Source organism: Mobula hypostoma, chromosome 8, assembly GCF_963921235.1.
Source record: "Mobula hypostoma chromosome 8, sMobHyp1.1, whole genome shotgun sequence".
NCBI lineage: Eukaryota > Metazoa > Chordata > Chondrichthyes > Myliobatiformes > Myliobatidae > Mobula > Mobula hypostoma.
In genome coordinates, this window is record NC_086104.1 from 125886624 (window position 1) to 125896805 (window position 10182).

Here is a 10182-nt window from a genome sequence, read left to right on the forward strand (position 1 = left end):
CTGGTTTAGGATGGGGAGGGGAAGTGATTTAAAGGGGAATCTGGGAGACACTACCAGAGGAGGAGGTGGAGACAAAGACCCTCATACCACTTACCGCAAGAAACTGCAGGATTGTGGAGACAAGTCAGCGTATCATAGAAAACAGCCTTTCCTCCATGGACCCTGTCAATGCTCCTCACTGCCTTGGCAACGCAGCCAGTGTCATCAAAGACCTACCCACCCAGAACATTCTCTCTTCTCCCCTCTCCCACAGAAGATACAAAAGCCTGAAAGCACGTAGACCAGGCTCAAAGACAGCTTCTATCCTGCTATTATAAGACTGAACGGTCCCAAGTATAACAAGACGGACTCACAATTTACCTCATTATGATCTTACAGCTTATTGTCTACCTGCACTGCACTTTCTCTGCAACTGTCACACTTTACTCTGCATTCTGTTAATCTTATCCCCTGTCCTACCTCAGTGCAGTGTTCAATGATCTGATCTATACGAACAAACTTTTCACTGTGTCTCAGTACATGTGACAATAATAAAACCAATTCCATTTCCAAATATCTGAGTGAGCACGTGAATCACCAAGGGTACAGACCAAGTGCTGGTAAAGTGGGTAGGTATCAATGGGCAGAAGGGAAATGTTGGGCCAAAGGGTTTGTTCCGATGCTGCTCCACAGCAAGAGATTCCAGCCCTCCTTGGGTCCCCCATTGGAGGAATAACAAAATCAGGAAGGATCAAATGGCCTCTCCTTGAAGGGGGATCCTTGAAGCATCCTCATTCACTAGGTTTCCTGCAGCCCTCCCTAAACTCTCCCCACACCGTATCTCCCACACTTTCCATGAACAGTGGTGTTCCACAAGGACCTCTGCTGTTTGTGATATAGATGCATGAATGACGTGAATGTAAATGTGGATGGGTAGCTTATTAAGCTCGCAGATGATATGAAGATCGATTGCGTTATGGATAGCGTGCAAGACGGGCAAAGGGTATAACAAGATATAAATCAGTTGCAGATTTGGATGGAGAAGGGACAGATAGACTTTAACCCAGCCAAGTGTGAAATGTTGCAAACTTCTGGAGATCAAATATAAAGACATAAAACACTGTTAATGGCAGCACCCTTAATGATGTTGATGAGCAGAGGGTTCTTGGGGTGCAACTACAAAGTTCCCTGAAAGTGGCTGACACAGGTTGTCAGGGTGGTAAAGAGGAGAATCTGGCATGCTTGTCTTTATTAGTTGAGGAACTGGGTTCAAGAATTTGGAAGTTACCTTAGTCTGACCACATTTAGGAAGGGTGTGGAGGGATTCAGAGCCGTTCACCAGAATGATGCCTGGATTAGAGGACATGTGCTATCAGGAAAGACTGGACCAACTTGGGTTGTTTTCTCCAGGGCAGCAGAGGCTGAGAGGAGACCTGAGATTATGAGAGGCATGAGTGTACGGCCGGTATCTTTTTCACACGGTCAAAATGTCTACTACTAGAGGGCATGCATTTACGATGAGAGGGGTAAGTGCAAAGGAGATGTGCAGGGCATTTTGCTATCATAGAGAGTGGTGGGTGTCTGGAGTGCACTGCCAGGGTGGAGGTAGAAGCAGATATGACCGAAGCATTTAAGAGGCATATAGATAGGCTCAGGAATGGGCAGGGAATGGAGAGATATGGACATTGCGTTAGGCATTTAGTTACTAGTTTCACGAGTTTGGCACAGTATTGTGGGCCAAAGTGCCTGCTTCTGTGCTGTACTGTTTTATGTTGTATGTAGTACATTGAATGTTGCACCAAATTGCACAGGAGCCCCAAGCAGGAGAGCAGTGTTCCTGATATCTCTGCGACCAGCCTCCCCTGCAAGAGGGACTTCTGACTCTGTATCCGGTAGGGATCACTGGTCCAAAATCTGGAGACTCCCCACCCACCCCCCCTTCCATCAACCCCAATCCCCCCCCCCAACCACCCCCCCAACCACCCACCCTGATCAGCGTAGACCACAGTTTCCAGAAACGGGGACCACTGGCTGGAAGGATCCAGGGTACAGCTGCGGAGACTCACCATGAGGACTGGCTGGGTGTTTCCTCTCTCTCTGCGTCTCTCTCTCTCTCTCTCTCTTCCTGGTCCGCCTCTCCGAGACTGGCAGCCTTGAGACCTAATCCTGGGATCTCAGCAGCTATGTCTGACACTCTCCCTGATCCTCTAATCCCCGGCTGGCCTCAATCCCCTGCGCCGGGCCGCAGAACTCCCTCCACAATGGGCCTCTCTATCCACAGCAGCCTGTGGTCTCAGAGCGGAGGACATCTCGGGAATCTGGCACCCTAGCCAGAACTGGAACAGTCAGAGCCCCAGAGAGATTGGGCTCACGGAGACCACAGCTCCAAGGTCGGATAATAAGGTGCTGACCTCGCCTGACCGAGCACAAGACCATGACCCCATTCCGTGTAATGTTCTCCGTGACCAGCTCCCAAGACATTGTTCCCACATAATCTTCCCTGAGAAATGGCACCTGTGTAATATTCTTGTGACCCAGCTCCCATCTAATATTCAGAGTGCAATATCCCCTGAGGGGTATTTCCTGTGGCATGCATAACCTTCCCCACAACTCAGCTCATGAGTACTATTCTCCGTTATAACACTCCCATGTGATGTTCCCTGTGACACAGATCCCAAGTAATCTTCCCTGTTATGTGGCACACATGTAACATTTCCAGTGGCCATCCACATGACCCAGTTCTCATGTGACCTTGCCTGTGGCCAAGTTCCCAAGTAAAGTTCCTTGTGACTTAGCTCCACAGCTAATATTTACTGTGAGGTAGCCACAATGATTTCCTGATCAGGGTGAGGAAGGTGATAATGTCTTCATGGACATCAGTAAAGCTTTCAACAAAGCTTCTTCAGGGTAGGCTGATCCAGAAGATTAAGGCACGTGGGATCCATGAAAACTTGGTAAACTGGATTCAGAATTAGCAGACACAGAACACAGAGGGTAGTGGTGGAAGCATGTGATTTTGACCAGAGCTCTGTAATCACTTCTGTTCTATAGGGATCAGTGTCAGCACCTCTGCTGTTTGTAAACTATGTAATTGACTTGGCTAATATGTGAGCTGATTAGGAAATTTGCAGAGGGCACAAAAATTGGTGGAGCTGTGGATAGTGAGAAAGGTTGTAAAAGGACACAGCGGGGAATAGATCATTTGGAAAATGGGCAGAGAAATGGCAGATGGAGTTTAATCCAGTTAGGTGGGAAGTCAAGTGCAAGGAGAAGGTGTAGACCACAAGACCATAAAGCTTAGGAGAAGAATTAGGCCATTCGGCCCATTGAATCTGCTCTACAATTTATTATCCCTCTCAACTACATTCTCCCTCTTTCTTCCCTTACCTCTCAAGAACCTATTTTAAATATGCCCAATAACTTGTCCAAAGACGAAATGGCAGGGCCCTTTAGAGCACTGATGTACAGAGGGATCTTCAGCTGGAAGGCCACAACTCCCTGAGAGTGGCAACACACATATGCCAGGAACTGAAGAAGGCAAGTTGCATGTTGATCTTCATTGGTCAGGGTGTTGAGTGTAAAAGTATCGGGTGCATGTCTGGCTCCCCCATTACAGGAAGGAGATGGAGGCTTTTGAAAGGGTGCAGAAGAGATACACCACAATGCTGCTTGGATTAGCCAAGGTTGGAACAGCCAAAGCTGAAGAGACACCTGATAGAAGTTATAAAAAATATTAAAATTACTAATAAAATTAATAAAATTATCAGCTATCAGTATATCAGTAATGGGAAAGATATTGGAAGGCATTATAAGGACCAGATATATGAGTATTTGCATAGAGCGGGACTGACTAGAGATGCTCAGCACAGCTTTGTGCATGGTAGATTGTGTATGACCAATTTTATAGAGTTTTTTTGAGGAAGTTACCTGGAAAGTGAAGAACCAGCCATCTCCATTATCACCAGGAAAGTGGATGAAGACAAGGCAGTGGATGTTGTCTACATGAACTTTAGCAGGCTTTGAAAGGTCCCACATGGGAGGTTACTCAAGAAGATTGGGTTGCTTGGCATTCCAGATGAGGTAGTAAATTAGATTTGGCATTGGCTTTGCAAGAGAAGCCCAAGTGGTAGTAGATGGCTGCCTCTCCGACTGAAGGCCGGTGACTCATGGTGTACCACAGGGATTGGTGCTGGGTCCATAGTTGTTTGTCATCTGTATCAATGATCTGGATTACAATTTGTTAATTGGATAAGCAAATTTGCAGATAACACCAAGACTGGGGGTGTAGTGGACATTGAGGAAGGCTACCAAAGCATGCTGTGGAATCAGGACCAGCTGGAAAAATGGGCTACTAAATGGCAGATGGAATTTAATGCAGACAAGTGTGAGGTGTTGCCCTTCAGGAAGACCAACCAAGGGAGGTCTTACACAGTGAGCAACAGGGCACTGTGGTAGAAAAAAGGGATCTGGGAATACAGACTCAAAATTCATTGAAAGTAGTGTCACAGGTAGATAGGATTGTAAAGAAAGCTTTTGGCACATTGACCTTCATAAATCAAAAGTACTGAGTACTGGAGTTGGGATGTTATGTCGAAGTTGTATAAGATGTTGGTGAGGCCTAATTTGTAGTATTTTGTGCACTTTTGGTCACCTAGCTACAGGAAAGATGAAAATAAAATTGAAATAGTACAGAGAAAATTTACAAGAGTGTTGCCAGGACTGGAGAACCTGAGCTATAAAGAAAGACTGAACAAACTAGAACCTTATTCTCTAGAACCTAGAAGACTGAGAAGAGATTTGAAAGTATACAAAATTATGAGGGGTATAGATAGGGTAAATGCCCGCAGGCTTTTCCCATTGAGTTTGGGTGGGACTTCAACTGGAGGCCATGGGTTCAGGTAAAAGGTGAAACGTTTAAGGGGAACATGAGGGGAAACCTCTTCACTCAGGGTGGTGAGAGTGTGGAACAAGTTGCCAGCGAAAGTGGTGGATGCAATTTTGATTTCAATATTTAAAAGAACTTTGGACAGGCACATGGATGGGAGTGGTAAAGAGGGCCATGGTCTGGGTGTAGGTCAATGGGACTAGACAGTTTAAATGGTTTAGCACGGACTATATTAGATTAGATTAGATTATGAGGACATGCAGTCCTCTTTTATTGTCATTTAGTAATGCATGCATTAAGAAATGATACAATGTTTCTCCAGTATGATATCACAGAAACACAAGACAAACCAGACTAAAAAAAACTGACAAAACCACATAATTATAACATATAGTTACAACAGTGCAAAGCAATATCATAATTTGATGAAGAGCAGACCATGGGCACGGTAACTAAAGTCTCAAAGTCTCTTGAAAGTCCCATCATCTCAATGGTAGAAGGAAGAAAAAAGAACTCTCCCTGCCATGAACCTCCAGCGCCGCAAACTTGCCGATGCAGCACCCTGGAAGCACCCGACCACAGCCGACTCGAGTCCATCCGAAAACTTTGAGCCTCCGACCAGCTCTCCAACACCGAGCACCGAGCACCATCTCTGCCGAGCGCTTCGACCCTGGCCCCGGCAACAGGTAATAGGCAAAGCCGAGGATTTGGGGCCTTCCCCTCCGGAGATTCTCGATTGCACAGTAGCAGCAGCAGCGAAGCAGGAATTTCAGAAGTTTCTCCAGATGTTCCTCCGTGCTTCTTCACGTCTGTCTCCATCAAATCGGGATTGTGCACGGCCCCTACTTAACAAATATGACATCATTTCAGAGCGGCCGCGCGCCCTGCGTCGCGCCGCCATCTTCTCCTCCCCTCATTTGCACTACCTACTGTGTGTATTTCTTGTGACTGAAATAATGAGAGGCATAGATAGGGTAGATGTCAACAAGACTTGGACTTCGGAGAACACACACCAGTCCTCACTGAGAGACCAGCAGTGAAAGGACTGAGCAGTGTCAAGTTCCTGGATGTCCAAAGCTCGGGGGATTTATTCTGGGCCTAACACAGTGATGAAATCACAAAGGGGGCACACCAGTGGCTCCATGTCATTAAGAGGTTAAGGAAATTTGGGAACGTCTTTTGAAAAAGTCTACCTTTGTGCAGTGGAGAGCATTCTGACTGCATCGCCGTCAGGTATGGAGGCTCCAATGCACAAAGTTTGTGTAGATAGGCACAACCCTCCCCATCACCACGAGGTACTGCCTCAAAAAGATGCATCTATCACTAATAACCCTCATCGGCTGGGACATACCCACTTCTCATTACTGTATGTGGGGGGGGGGGTTGGTAAAGGAGCCTGAAGACCCACACTCAACGATCCAGGGACAATTCAGCTTATTCCCCTCTGTGACGGGATTTCAGAACTGTTCTTGAAACAGTAAACACTATCTCGGTATTCCTCTTCAGCACTATTTATGTATCTATAGTAATTTTATGTCTTGCACACAATTGTTGCTGCAAAACAAACAAATTTCACAACATACATCAGTGTGACCATGGATTTGCGCCTTGGAAGGTTTGGGCTTGGGCAAAGTTGTATGGAAGACCGGCAGTTGCCCATGCTGCAAGTTTCCCCTCTCCACGTCACCGATGTTGTCCAAGGGAAGGGCACTAGGGCCAATACAGCTTGGCACCGGCGTCGTAACAGAGCAATGTGTGGTTAAGTGCCTTGCTCAAAGACACAACACATTCCCTCGGCTGGGGCCCGAACTCACGACCTTCAGGTCGCTAGTCCAATGCCTTAACCACTTAACCACTTGGCCCATGTGAGACACCAAATCGCCTCAAAGTCCTGATTAAGTAGAATTGCTGGTGTGCCTTCATTGTGATTGCATTCATGTGTTGGGGCCCACAAGAGATCCTTTGAGACGTTGACGCCTCGGTACTTGGAGCTGCGTGCTCAACCTTTCCACCGCTGACCTTTGCAATGCGAACCGGTATGTGCTTTCCCGTTTTCCTCAAGTCCACAGTCAGTTCCAGGCTGACGCTAGGTGCGAGGCGGTTCCTGCCACACCACTCGACCGGCAGACGATCTTTCTCGCCACCTCAGATTCTGCCACCAACGTCGGCGAATTTACAGATGGCGTTCGAGCCGTGCCTCGCCGCACGGACATGAGGACAGAGAGAGGCTAAGCACGCATCCTTGAGGGGCGCCGGGGTTTCCCGTGATCCAGCTCCCGTGTTAAATTTCCTGCACCGATGCTCCCAATGACCCAGCACCGACGTTAACACTGCCGTGCCTCCCCCAGAAAAGGCAGGGCGGAACATGTTTGATGTGGGCTGGTGTGTGTTTATAAAGCGCTGTCGGAATATTCTTTGTCCTGCCCGGGGAAGAGAATCTTTAACGCCCCGGGTTGTTTGAGGAAGTCCAGTGTCCGCCTCACTCCTGAAAGCCCGTGCCCGGGACCACACATCTCTGATGCCAGGCACGGCAGGCAGAAAAGATGCCAGTTATGATTCACCTTGTAACTTCCTGTAAGGGTTTAGTGGTTTGGCGGAGCGAGGTTTCATTGTTGCAATCACAGGGAAACGCCCCGGCACAAAAGTTGTTGCTCATTGTGACCAAATATTAATTTAGTGTGATTCATGAGCGACAGCCAAGGTCTCAGGGAACATAGATGTGTTTCAGTTCCCTCAGTACCCAAATAATCCTCTGCTACTTTTCTTTCCATGGAAGTGGTAGCCTCAGATTTTCCATCTGCTACAGCTGCTGACATAAATGTGTGTGTGTGTGTGTGTGTGAGAGAGAGAGAGAGAGAGAGAGAGAGAGAGAGAAGCAGAGAAAGGCAGAGAGAGAGCGAGTGAATGGGTTAAAGACTCTCAGTTATAGAGAGGAAGTGAGAGACAGCCTGGGATTAAGAGAAAGTGATCAAGCAAAACTTTCGGCAAGGGAGGATGCAGAGGAGATTCCCCAGGGCGGTGTCTGGAATGGAGTATTACAGTAATGAGGGGAGACTGGAGGGGCTGAGCCCGTTATCCTTGGGGTTATAAACTGATGGGGCAGAGAATGAGAATCTTCCCTTGCAGCAGGGAGGCCTAGAAATAGAGGGTGTGGGGTGAGGGGAAGAGGGAAGTGATTCAGAAAGGATCTAAGGGGAATTTTCCATGGGGGGGGAGGAATGTGGAACTGACTGACTGCAGTTTCAGCTGGGGGTGGAGTGGAGGCAGAGGAGCAGGATCTCAGCCAGCACTTGAACGCGCAGAGGTACCAACGGGATTCGTGGAGACAGGGCAGATGGAGGGAAGCAGCAGAGGAAGAGGGAAGAAGGGGCAAACCGAAAGGGAGCAGAGGGAGTGGGTCAGAGGATGAGGGAGGTGGTCCAGTGAGGTGTAGATGGTGAGGAGTGAGGAATCTGAGGGATTAAAGGGAGGGGGAGAGAGGGTCACGGGGAGATGGGGAAAGAAGAGAAGCAGGGAGGGAGGAAGGGAGAGTATGCAGAAGTGGGGAGGGGAGATTGGAGATCAAGGGGAATGCAGGGCAGACTGGGTGGACAGAGAGGGGCAGGGGGAACAGTATTTGAGGGAAGAAAGAGAGACTGCAGAAGGGTAAAGAAAAGAGGAGTTAGAGAGGCCAGGTACTGGAGTGGGGAAGCAGAGGGATGGGAGGGAGTTAGAAGGATAGGGGGACAGGGGAAATAAGGGCAGAGAGGGGGGTTGGGGGCAGAGGAGATGGGAGAAAGAGAAATGTATGTTGCTCGTGGAATTCTTAGGATATTGGAGGGGGTTAATGGTGGGATAGGAGTGATGTCTGGCTGGGGAGAATACTTTGGGTGGGCATTCAGTGGACATTCATTCCCCACTGTGGTTCCGGAATCCGACTGACTGGTACTAGTCAAAGAAAACCACCAATGGATCAACATCCCCTTCTATAGTGAGCCCTGAGACAGAGCAGGTCAGTGAGGGATGTCCCAGGGAAGGGGGGCAGTCAGGGAGATAAGGGACAGGACAGTGGTATTGAAAGTACAGTCTCAACAAATGGTATTAATGTACACAACTCCTGGGTAAAGATATGAATGTACACCCCACCCCCCGGGTGACCGTATTAATGTAACCCCCCCCCGGGTGACAGTATTAATGTAACCCCCCCCCCGGGTGACCGTATTAATGTAACCCCCCCCGGGTGACAGTATTAATGTAACCCCCCCAGAGTAATAGTATTAATGTACACATCTATTCAGTTAACTGCGTGAAAGTACACTTCCACCCCCCCCAGCACAAAATGGTAATAATGTACACACCCCTGGGTAACAGTATTAATGTATTCACTCCTGAGGAACAGTATTAATGTACACAACCCTGGTAAGAGTTTTAATGTACGCACCCCCTCCCCCTGCCCGTAGAAATGGTATTAATGCACAGAAGGGCTTTGACAAGGTGTCTCAATGAGGTCCACAAGGATCGGTGTTGGGACTGCTTCCTTTCAGATTATATATCAATGATTTGAGTGATGGAAGTGATGGACAGGTTTGTGGACAATACAATACAAAGATAGACAGAGGGACAGGTAGTGTTGAGGAAGCAGCGAGACTGTAGAAGGGCTTAGACAGATGAGGAGAATGGGCAAATAAGTGGCAGGCGGAATATAGTGTAGGGAAGTGTATGGTCATGTACTTTGGTGGAAGGAATAAAGATGTAGACTTAAGCCTGATTTATACTTCTGCATCAAATCTATGCCATAGGTACTGTGTACCCTACATCGTAGGGTGACGTGCACCTCCCCAAAAATGTAACACACGCGTCACGGCGACGCAGACCGCAAGAACTGTGATTGGTCCGCTTGGTAGCATTGCATTTCCTCATATGCATTTCCAGTTGCTTTTCTCCGTCATGTCTGTACACTGATGCGAAATAAATGGTTGGAGACAATGAACCAAATTGTCAAATCTACCTGCCGACATCCGAAAATATTTGAAATGCATTTCCTCGTCCATGTCTCTCACGAAGAAACTCAACACAGTGGCATAGAAACCCCACCGCCAACTAACGTTTTGGCGGTGAATTGCAGAGCAACACAGACACAACTACGCATGCTCGTAACGGCGTAGAGCGACACAGAAGTATAAATCAGGCTTAACTTCTAGACAGGGCGAAAATTCAGAAATCAGGAGTGCAAAGGGACTTGGGAGTCCTCGTGCTGGATTCCCCAGAGGCTAACTTGCTGGTTGAGTCAGTGGTAAAGAAGGCAAAGGCAGTTGGCATTCATTTTGAGAGGACTAGAA